The sequence below is a fragment of the Heliangelus exortis genome, chromosome 2, assembly GCF_036169615.1.
Source record: "Heliangelus exortis chromosome 2, bHelExo1.hap1, whole genome shotgun sequence".
NCBI classification, from domain to species: Eukaryota; Metazoa; Chordata; class Aves; order Apodiformes; family Trochilidae; genus Heliangelus; species Heliangelus exortis.
The window spans coordinates 130,421,978-130,433,766 of record NC_092423.1 but is presented as its reverse complement, the minus strand read 5'-3'; the positions used below and the strand labels follow the sequence as shown (position 1 = coordinate 130,433,766).

General features: G+C 45.3%; 1 long non-coding RNA gene across 1 annotated transcript in view; it reads left to right on the top strand.

The window, feature by feature from the left end:
- Positions 1–3,206: 3,206 nt before the first annotated feature.
- LOC139793428 (uncharacterized) overlaps positions 3,207–11,789 on the top strand; it is a 51,128-nt gene continuing 42,545 nt past the window's right edge. Inside the window, exon 1 of the long non-coding RNA XR_011724605.1 lies at positions 3,207–4,539. This is a non-coding gene — a long non-coding RNA (uncharacterized lncRNA). The remainder of the gene's footprint in view (positions 4,540–11,789) is intronic.

Here is an 11,789-nt window from a genome sequence, read left to right as displayed (position 1 = left end):
CTTTCCTCTGAAAAATATTTTCCATGAAGTTAAGGTCCATACAGCATTTTTATGGCACGGCAAAAATGGATCAAGATACCAACATTCTAGACCTGTCTCCTATGGTGTTTACAGTTCATCCAGGTATGGTATCACGGGGAAGTCTTGCAGATGTCTCTTGTTCTATAGTCTGAGTTGTTCATTAACTCACTTAATGGGATGGATCCCAGGCAAAGCCTTGCAGGGCCCTGCCCAAGTACTTTCCCAGGTTCCTGGTAAGGCTTTTTGAGAGCATTTTATACTGCTGTCATTCTTGTGGTGGGTATGGACTGGAGTCCCCTATTCCACCTGTGAGGACTTGACAGAATGCCAAGGTCTTTACAACAATGGGGACATTTGGCATCCTGTGACCACCAGGCCAGTTTGCATGAAGCAAATGGGCAGTAGTGGGGTATGGGCATAGTGTGTTCATGTCACACCTCTGCTGGCTGGCTGTTTCTGGGTAACTTTTCCATATCCATTCTTGAAGAGGACTTTAGAAAAATTGCTCTAGCCTTTTTCCAGGTTTAGGTTGTCCAGCGAAGTCCTCTGTTTCTTGTTAGATTCCTTGTGCTTGTCCCACTGCTCTCTTGGGTTGTTCTGAGTTTTGTGAATTCTCAAAAAGCAACACGCATGGTCCGTGGCTGCTTTTCCTAGAGCTTTCCTTGGTAAGAGAAATTGGCTGTTGTCAACTTGAATACCATCTAAAACTTCAGCTTTCTCTTACCTTATTAACTTCTTAACATGCTTTATTAACTTTTGACTCCAGTGCTTTTTATTACTTATTTGTAAATTTTATCTTCATTTTTTCCCTTTCCTCATCAAGTAATGTAACAACACTTACCTTTATCTTTCCCTAGATGGTTATAAACTTTGTACCTGCCTTTTAGAACTTCACCTGCTCTTTTGACTCTGCTAAAGAAGATGTTACCTTGTTGAGTTTGGAGCCATCTGAAACCCACTCTAACTTAGACTTATAGCACTGTGCATCTACTGAGGCCAACTCTTTGAAAATCCTTTTTAGGTTTTTTTATGGGGTTTTTGGGTTTTTTTTTGATTGGTTTTCTGTTTTTCTTTTTTTTCCATGTAGTTTGCCCACCATGAGGATACCAGAAACTCTGTATTCCAGCATGGTCCCAGACATGCCAGGGCTGCAGACTTCCTCATCACAGTTTGAGCTGTGCCAAGTATTTACTTACCCACACACTGATGGTGAGAAAGACAACAGACTGGGCTGGCCTGATAGATCTGACTGTACAACAGCTGTTGTGCTCTCTATAAAACTCTATAGCACTTATTAGAACAAATGCTTGAGTTCTGTTCACCAGACACCATTCTGATCATTTCTCCCTCTGGTTTTCAAGGCTGCTCCTCAACTTTAATCATCATTCTCTGTTCTTTTCCATAGGGATGCTGATGCCATCCCAACCCCTCACAGCAGTGTATCATGCCTGTTCTCTTTACCTTTTGTTTACCAATAACAGGGCAATACCCAAACCACCTTTCTGACTTACTGTGCTTTGCAAAATGGAAGTACTCCTGGGAAATGAGTGAGTTATTTGCACACCATACTCTTGGGCCAGCAGGATGGGCCTTGATTTTTAGCTTCTAATTCCCAGTATTCCTTCAAGTTCCAGTAGCTATTACCTTCTAAGTTTTAACTCCTTTGGTATACGTGTTTTCTTTAGCTGTAAGTGGTCACTGTATATTTTGCAATAGAATGGTTGCTTTATTTTGAATTTTTTGTGGATCTTTTGAAGGATAAAAGCTGGGTATTTATTTCCAACCAAAATAATAATTGAAGAATTACGTCCTCAGGACTAAAAAAAAAAATGTCTAAAATAAGTCTAAAATGCTTGTATATGTCCTGCTGGTATTCAGAATTCTTATGGTCATTACTCTCTGTTACAGTAGGGCTTAACCTGATGGCACTTTCAGTTGTGAATGAAAATAGAATTCAGTTTTCATATCACAAGGCTGTGTGAGAACTGACCAGAATAGCCTCCTGTATTCTAGAGTTTCTTTTTCTGTCCACACAGAAATAGGGAAAAATAACATACATTTGTGACTAGATTTTACCTGCTGAGTTTTGTATTTAGAAAGTAAAATTGTCTTCTTTTTTATTTTAGTAAAAAAATGGTGAACTCTTTAGATTAGTTTTCCTAAATGTGCCTACTGCTGCTATTAGTTCTTACTGGATCAATGCTAAAAAGCGAGTATTTTTTGGTCTAAAAAAATACTGTTAATTATTAAGGACAGTGTTAAGAAAGGTTAAGAAATAGTGCACAGCTGCTTTTTGCTGCTGCAGTAAATCACTCAAAGAATTTGCTATTATGCCCCTGAAAGCATGAGCTGAAAGAATGTGACACTGTTTGGATCATAACTGCCACTGGCAAATGAGGACTTTTCAGCTTCTGGACTGCTTTCTAAATGGACAAAGCATGCTTGTATTTTTCTCAAGTAATAATAGAATTTTACATCACCAAAGTCAGTAGGAACTCAATTTCATGTGCTAAATATTCACATGCATGTGCAGAAAGCTGTTAATTTGAACAACTTTGAAAAATCTGTAAATTAGGTATGTTGCTAAAATCAATTTAACTGACCTGGCCACCCTAAGATGATTTCTGTGTCTGAGGGATGCACTGGTCTGTTCTAGACAATATATACAGTGCTGTACCAAGACAGACTTCACAAACTGGAGCTGATAAAGTCATAGGATGTTTTTGGACTACAACCACTGTCAGTCAGAGAAATTGCTCCTATTTTGTTTTAGGCCTTCTCATTGCAAAGTCTTCATGGGCAGTGTGACTCTGTGGACCTCACAGGCACTCGTGCCCCATGGACAGAGATTTGGAAACCAGTCTGTTAGACACTTCTGAAATTAATTGTTTCTCTTGCTTGCTCTGATGCTGCCGGCGTTTTCTTAGGACCCAAACATCTCAGTGTCACCCTCCCTTCTCCAGCTGGGGTAGCTGAATGGGTAGGAGCATTGTTCCATGTAACAATGTCCAGTGTAAAACTGCTAACTGCTGATACTGCCTTGGCTGCATCATCTATTTTTAGTTACTGGTGGCCGGATTTCACCTTTTACTCCTCCTCTGAAGGGATAGAAGCAACCTGGTATCTGCAGAGGTGCCTTCTGGGGCTGCTACCCGTGTACATCAGTCTGCTTTCTTCTTGAAATGAAGCTCATGGAGCCACACAGTGTAACTACTCCTATCCAGCTGGCCCAAGGCCCAAAATACTAAAACCCTTGGCTGAAGACAGCCGAATTTGCAGAAAGGGAGGTATCTTAAAGGCAATCCTGTTGCTGTGAGCCTTGTGAAAACAGGCAGCTGAGTAGAGGAAAGGTTCTCTGCGTCATTATGGGGGACTGTGCTGTGGACACCAGAGAAACACTTGAGAAATGCCTAAACCACCAGAAATTTTCCATCAATGCTTGTATTTCTTTAGTCGGGAAGGAGAACTCTGGCTGAAGCACCTGATACCAAGTGCTTGCACCAAACTTGCCCTGTGTCAGAGCTTTGGCCATGGCTCAGTGGGCAATTGAGCCATTTTTAGCTTTTGCTGTCTTGGGCAAGGTGGTTCTTCTGCCTCTCTATCCCTTCCCTGTTCTCTGCTGCGAGCCCCCACATCAACCACATAAGGTGCTTATTGGGCACTTGCATGAGCCAAGTCAGCCCAGCAACCTGGCAGAAAATGATCCCTTTGACTTCTGCTGGGCCCTTGGAAGAGTCTGAGAAACCAAGGTTCTTACTTGAGGGAGGTTGTGGGGAGCAGGGAAGTGGCAGGGAGTCTGTATTTCTGTATGAGATCCTGAAAGACAAAGAGCTTTGCCTTGCTAGCAGCCCTGTATGAGGGAAGAAGGAGAGGGAGAGGTGTCATCCCAATTAGAGACTGGATGAGCAGTTCACTGTGATTTTGCCTACATGACAGGTTTGCTTTTGAGCACTGGAGCCTGGCTTGGAATTCATTTGCTAATGGTCAAGATCCATTTGAAGGCAGTACTGTGAACTAACAATGTCTTGAAGAGATTGTGCTTTATATGGTACCCGTGACAGATAACTTTGCAATTACCAACATACCATTCCTCACTGATGTGGTAATTAATTTGCTAAGTGCTTGAATGATTTTGTTTTCCCTCTTCCATCCCTCCTTGTGGTTATGTCTGTACCAGACCTCTACATGCTGTGCAGATCCTTACCCATCTCTCCAAGTACTCCAAGCAGGCTTGTATATAGTTGGTGTCTCAGAGAGGAAAAAATTGGATGGAAACTTAAACAAAGCTGATACTAAGATTTGGTTGTCAGCAGAGAAGTTTATGAGCTGCTTTTGACCAGAATTTTGTTCCATCAGATCACATGCTGTAGAGCTGGCAGGCAGAGAAAGGAAGTCCTTCCATTTCCAGGGAGCTCCATGGGAGGAAGTGAACAGGAAAGCCCAACGAAGTATTCACCGTGCAAGAGGAGACTGGAACAGAGGAACAGGACATCAGAAAGTGCCACGAAAAAATCAAAGGTCAGCCATGAACGCAACAGCCAGAAAGAGAGCTGGTTGCTAGAATTTTTTTGCAAATGGCTCTGGCTCTCAAGCAGGTATAAGCTCTACCAAGATCTCCTTGGCTTACTTGCTGAAACTGATTACAAGAAAGTATTAAAGTGTTATTCCTTCTGAAGGTTAGTTTTCTAGCTTCTTTAAACAAGTAAAGCTGTTACTGTTCCTCTAGAGAGTGAATGGAAGCAGATTACAATGAAACAGATGGTGTAGAATTTAACTTAAAATCAAGATTCTTCATTATTGAGACTGGTCTGTCTCAAGCAGGCATCAGGCAAATTGGTATGCAGAGACCTTAAACAAATAATCCCAATGGTTACCCTTGGTTCAATTCTTAGGTTACCAGATTTCAGAGTGCTAGATACACACCTATTTTTGAGATAGGCATCTTTTGGTTTTCCTAAACTATAGTAAACCCCACCTATTTTATGAGGTGGATCTCAGTCCATGGATTCATATTGTGTAGAAACAACCCTTCTTTGACTTAGGAAGGTATATTGAAGCCAGCTTTATTATATGTATTTTTTTCATCTTCCAATGTCTACCATTTTCTATTCTCAACATTCCTCAGACTTCTCCTCAACCCCATTTTCCAGACAGCTTTCTAGGAGAGTGGTATAAATCTTTCCTCTTCAAAAGCATAAAGCTGCTTCAAAAGCAGACATCATTTTTACTCCAAATAACTCCTCAATCTGTCTCTTTACTGTTGAATAAATTTCAGCCCCTCTCTCTGACATTTCCACTTGAATGTCTAGCCAAAAGCTGTAGCTCCATACTGCTTAAAGAAAACTCTTAACCTTTTGCCCAAAGCTTTTCACCCCTTACTCCTTTCTTCATTGCTACCATCTTGTCCCTTTGGCTTGGTTTCAGTCTCCATCTAGGTCTTTGGATACAAGAGATCAGTCAGAATCACAGAATCATCCAGGTTGGAGGGGACTTCTGAGATCATCAAGCCGAACCCTTAGTCCATTGCCACCATGGTTCCCAGACCATGGCACTGACTGTCACATTCAGTCTCTTCTTAAAAACTTCCAGGGATGGAGAATCCACCACCTCCCTGGGCAGCCCATTCCAATGCCTGATCACCCTCTCTGTAAAGAATTTTTTCCTAATATCCAACCTAAACCTCCCCTGGCACAGCTCAAGTCCATGTCCTCTTGTCTTACTGAGAGCTGCCTGGGAGAAGAGACCGACCCCCCCCAGCTACACCCTTCTTTCAGGCAGTGACTCAGTACTGAGCAGCCACCTTTCTGAAGTGACAAACCAGCTTCTTAAAATCCCTAGGTGTGCTTCACCACTGTATTTAATGTGATTAGTTCCCAGGTCAAGGCTTACTGCTCCATGCTTTACCCCTGGTGAACCCTGAACTGCCAGCACCTTGCAGATCAGCTCTGATGAATTTCCAGTACCTCCTGCCCAGCCTGTTTGCTTCTCCCAGCAGGACTTGCTGAGTCTGGTTCTTATTTGGCCATCCAAACAAGGAGTTGGGCTTTATTTTGCAGACACCATCTGTATCTTTAGTGGCATCACCCCTCAGACACCCCTCAGGATCATTTAATGTGCCTGAGACCTCTTTAACTGTTTTTGTAATAGGAAAACTTTCCGAAGTGTTCCTTGCATGTATGTTCTGCTCTATCCTGTATTTTCCAAAGCACAGTTTCTTTTTTGGGCATGAACAGCTGGGTCCTGCACTTGCTCAACTTGACTGTGGCTTTGCATAAATGTAATTCATGTATGTCTCAATACAGGGCAATGAACTGTCAGAAACATTCCCTAGATGCTGATTTGGCTTCAGCTGGAGCAGGATTATCCCAAATTTTCAAACTTCCTCTGCAGGTGGCATCTCTTCCTGCACATACATCTTCTCTTTAAAAAGAAAAAAAACCTGGGCTGTTTATAATCACAATTTATAAAGCTATATTTTCAGTCTTAATCTCTTGCCATTTGAGACAGAGCCACAGGGCTACTCCTTTAATCAGCTACCAGTGTATTCTTCCATGCTGATTTAAATTAACCAAACAATAACCTGTTCAGCAATTAAAACACCCACAAAAATCAGAACAAAAAGCTTCCCATTTAAATCTGTGTTAAACCAATTCAACGGAGTGACACAGTTAAAATCTTCAGGCCAAATCCTCCTTGTCCTCTTCATGTAAGCAGAGCTTTGGAGAGCAAAGGGATGAGCAAGAACAGCATTTAGTCTGTACATTAATAATGTATATCCTTTGACAGACAGGGAATGGGCTGGCAGAACAAATGAAAGCACCCCAGGGGAAGGGGAAGAAAGCCTCAGCTTGCTGCTGCAAACTGCAGACATAAAAGTACATTTTTTTCCACTATTAAATAAGGAGATTTGGGATATAATACTGTCGCCTTCTGCAGCCCTTCCATTTTCTCCTCATGGCAAAGAGGATAAAACTGTCCCTAGCTATAATTGTTCTGTCCAGTGCTCACACACCAGGGAGAATTAATCATCATCTGCAAAATCTACTCCTCTTAGCTGCAAAGCAACACGCTTCTGTAAACATCTACTGACCTTTGAGTCCAGCTACACCACTGAGTATCCTCTGTGTCCCCATGACGCTGCTGGCTTCACAGCTGGGAAAGCTCCTGGTGAACATCCAGAGCTTCCTTATTTCACCTAGCTTTGTCCTGGTCAGAAAGGCAGTACTGGCTTTCTTTTAATTAAATCATTTGGGAATGGAAATACTGATCCACAGAGACAAAAGCTCTGCAATCCTACGTTAGCAGCCCCAAGCCCTGTGGCTGCAGCGTGGGGAGGACATGCTGGGTGGCTGCACAGGGCTGACACTGCCCATGAACTGATGGCACTGGCATCCAGCCTTTGTGGCCAGACAAGATGTCCTCTGGCCTCCTTACAGGGCCACCCGGGGAGTGGTGGTAGCATTCATCTCTTTATGTTATGTCTTGGAGGGCTTTGATGTTCATTCGAGTTGGATTTACTGCTTTCCTTCATTTGTGGGTTGTTTTCTGGGGTTTTTTGGTTGTTTTTTTGGTTGGGTTTTTTTTTTTTTTTTCATGAGGAATTCTAGACAGACATTATCTGGTGAATTCAATAATCTGAGGCAAACAAAGCAAATTCCACTAACAGATTAGCTCATATTTTGCAGTGTTCTTCTACAGTCCTTCCAGCCATTTGATAGTGGTTGTTGTAGTTGAAATGAATTCTTAATGTTCCTGTCTAGCCTCTGCCAAGCAACTCCTCGCTATTTGTTACTCAGGATGATTTTTGTAGTCTTATTGTACCTGTTATTTTTCATGCCTCCAGAGCAAAGCCAGAAACTCCCTCATCAGTGCTGAAGGTAATCAGGAAGGGTGAGTCAGCTTTTCACTTCCAATCATAAAATTAAGTCTTAGTAACCAACAAAGAGCTGATAATCAGGGTAGGCACCTTGCCTTTTGCTTGTTCTTGAGCACCTAATTTCTATGTGATACAATTATTACACTAAAATGTATTAGAAGAGGCTTGTTTGGATGCTTCAGAGCCCAAAGGCAGGAGGATGCCCTCATACTGGGCTCCCCTTCTGCAGAGCAGCTGAGCAGTGTGTGTGCAGCTGTATTTTTCCCTGGCTTGCACTCACACATGGTCCTTGCTGGGACACGTATCCAAGCCCAGCTCATGGGAATTCCTGCATCCTGGGTGGACTGGGGCTTCCACAACTGGGCAAGCCCAGCACTGGGACCTGAGAGGAAGAGCAAGGACAGCAGCGTGTGGAGGGCAGGGGTGCCCAGGGTGGAATGGGAGGTTCAGGTCTCAGATGAAATGGTTCAGGTCTGGCTGAAGCTTTTCTGCCACCCAAGCTGCTGTTCAGCAGAAGCAGGGAGACATTGCAGCTCAGCTCTGCAGTCCCAGTTGTAGGCTGGAACCCAGGGTAGGTGACACCAGCAAGCTGCTGGTGACTGGTACATGCCCTGGCCATACTCAGGGCAGTGCTGCCTCTTGCTTGGCTGGGTGGAATTGTGTCTGACCACAGAGTTTTTAGCCCATGGCTTAAAGAGCTTGAAGCTGGTTGACACAAGAGATGGTGAAGGAAGTGGAGAGGGGACAAAACAGCAGGGAGAACTGGGATCATAGGTGACAAGAAGGGGTGATTGACCCTGAGCAGAGTGGGGAAATGGGGATGGGCTGAATGACGAGACTGGTGTGAGCCAGGGGTGGTGGTGAAGCAAACAGGGACCACTGGGGGATGGATGGCAGCAGGTCTTGGCACCCTGGGGTATGTCCTTGCTGAGCATGAGGTGGATCCCAAGAGTCCTCTGCCATGAGTGAGCCCTTGTGGAAGTGAGTGCCCATAGCAGTGGGGTGGTGCTGGGGCTGTGGGCTGGGTGCACCACTCACACCTGCACATAGCCCCCATGAGTGCTGCAGGGCTTGCTGGGTTCATTGTTTGTAGGTGGAGGGGTTAATTCCACGTAGGAAACCCTGTGGGAAGTTAGCAATGCCAGACACCCACAGCTGGGAAGTGCTTACCACCTACACAGACCTAAATTCAGCCTCTGGAAACTGGTTACTGTGATACAGTCTCTAATGGCAGCCCCACAGGCATCCTTGCCAGCAGCACTGAGCCCCAGCAGCCTTCTCATGCTCCAAAGGCAAGAGAAGATGCAATCCCTCACTCCCAGTTTTTAGGCTGTGGACACAAGTACTATAGCTCAAGGCAGGAGACAACCCCATTCTTTCATTGTTTATCTTCTTCATTAGAGCCTGGTTAAGAGGTCAGGGGCGAGGGTGAGGATGTCTAAAGGATGATGGTAGAGAGCTGCAGATCCCAGGAGGAGGGAAGTTCTCATGGGGTTTCTTGCCTGATTCAGGATAGACTATAATGTCAAGCCCCTACAAGCTTCATGTGCCTTGCTGGACCCAGAAATGGTACCAGGCTGTCAATCTGGAGGTATTTAGCCCTGGAAAATGGTGAAGCCTGCTATTTACTCTGAAAGCACACTGTTCAACACCCAAGAGTGGCTGTCAGGCAGGCAGGAAGGATGCCTGGAGGCTTTCTTGACCAACCCAGGGTGAGAAAGTGCCATCAGCAGGGCTGTGAGAGCAGCCACTGATCCTACACTTTCCACTTGCTAACTCAAAAGCTTTTCCAGCCTCCACTGCACAGCTGATGGTCAATGACTTGCTCTCCCCTCAGATGTGGTACCACTGGGATGCCACTGGGCTCTGGTCCATTAACAAAAGGCACAAAGTCACTGCAGATGCTGGTGCTTCTCCCAGCCCTGCTCACTGGCACAGTGGCAGAGCTCCTGCCAGCTTTGGGGATGGTTAATGCCTAACCCAGGCTTGTGCCCATGGGGAATTTAAACTAGAGAAGCTCCCCTGAATCAGAGACCCCATTTGTGGTTCCCACATTGCTGGTATAAAAATCAAGAAAGTCATGACCAGCAGATCACAAGCTCCTAGTCCTGCAGGTCTTTGGGTAGCAGACCACTAGCAATGATCCTTGGTGCTGTGTGTAAAGCATATTTTCTTTCCAGCACAGGGCTAGCATTGATTTGTGATGAGCTCCATGGCAGAAAAACCAGATCAAAAACCAGATCTGGTTTGAAAAATCAAACCAGAAGCTTCTAGAGAGTTGTGAGATGCTGAAAAATTAGACTTCAGTATTTTATATACAGGTATTTGAAAACTGAATTGGTTTGTAATTCCTGCACAAGCAGCCCCACTGCCCTGGGTTTGTGAAGTTTGTATGCTCTAACAATTAAGAGGTAGCTAATAAGTGAGCTTGTGTCCTGGTCCCTAGTGGACCAACCCCAAAATGTTCATGTTAGGACTGAAGGTTGGTGCCTGTTTCCATACTCAGGGACCTAGATGGTTCTGGTAGGTTTTCCCAGCCCAAGAGTCAGAGGTGTAAATCCCACAGATCCTCCTGGGTACTGGGACTGAGGTCTGCTCTGTGTGGTGCAGCCTTTTCAGGGGGAGCTGGGGCCAGTGCAGCCTGGCCAGGTACCACTGCAAAACTGGGCAGACTTCCAGCCCTGGAAACGTCCCCCAGCACCAGCAGCTGTTCGTGTGTGGCAGAGCTTATGGTTGCCTCCTGGGTCCAAAGGATGTCTGTCTCTCACCAGACATGCAGGGCAGGAGAGACAGCTGGTCCTTCTAAACCACAAGGAGAATTTTAGCATCCTCTGGAAGATGGTAACAGTCCAAGGAGAATATGTTTTTGACCAAAAACCACGACTTGACACCCCTTTCTTTATTGTTCTGCTCCTTTGCCTAGTCAGAGGTGCTGGGGAGGTGACACTCTCTCCAAGGGCTTTGGTGGGCTGTGCTGCTCTGCGTGGTCACCTGAGAGCTCCCGTGGGAGAGAGCTGCATGCTGTGCATGGGAGGGGCTGGGGGTGGGGGTTGTGCCCCCCAGAGAGCAGACAGGAGCAGGCACAGCCGTGCTCATGGCTGGTTCACCAGCTGGCTTGGCTGACTTAATTTGTTCTGGGTTTAATGTTTTCTTTTAGGAATGCTGGATGTATTATACTCATTGTATTAATTGTCAGGATGCTGAGAGCTTTGCACTTTTTACTACTCACAAGAGCTACATAAATAGAGAGTTCCTTTTCTGGACTTTACAACTCTTAAGATGTGGCCAAATTCCCCGAGTGTCATTGCTCTGCAATCCCAGTGTTATTTTTACATCCTTCTTTGTCCTTCCTCCTTCCCCACTCCATCCTCTGCTGTGAAACCCCCCTGGCCCCACTCCCTCAGGCAAATCTGCTTTTTTACCCATACATTTCTCAGGTTTTTCTCTGTCTCCTCTCCCTCTCACACAGCTCCTGAGCCAGGGATCCTCCCCAAGCCCACCCCAGCCCCCTCCTGAGCTGTGCTGCCTTTCTCCCTTTCCCTTTGGTACCCAGGAAATGCCCCCTAATTAGGGCATGTCCAAATCCCTCCTCTCCTCTCTTCTGAAAAGGAGCCATGGAGTTTCTCACCTATCATGTAAAGCAGGGAGCCAAACCCTCAGGGCAAACCAACCACCCAGCAGCTAAGCAGACTGCATTAAGGCAGAGCTTTCCCTTTTTCCACACCTCTCCTGTTGCCTGAGAGCCCTCACATGGCCCCATTTCAGGCTCTGCAAAACCCCAGCTCTGGCCATGGCACATGCCAGTGATTAGGAATAAGATGTGGCATTTTGGCTCCATGGTATTCCCCACCTTTGTGTGGGGGTGGGGCTCCTGCACCGCATGATGTGCTGG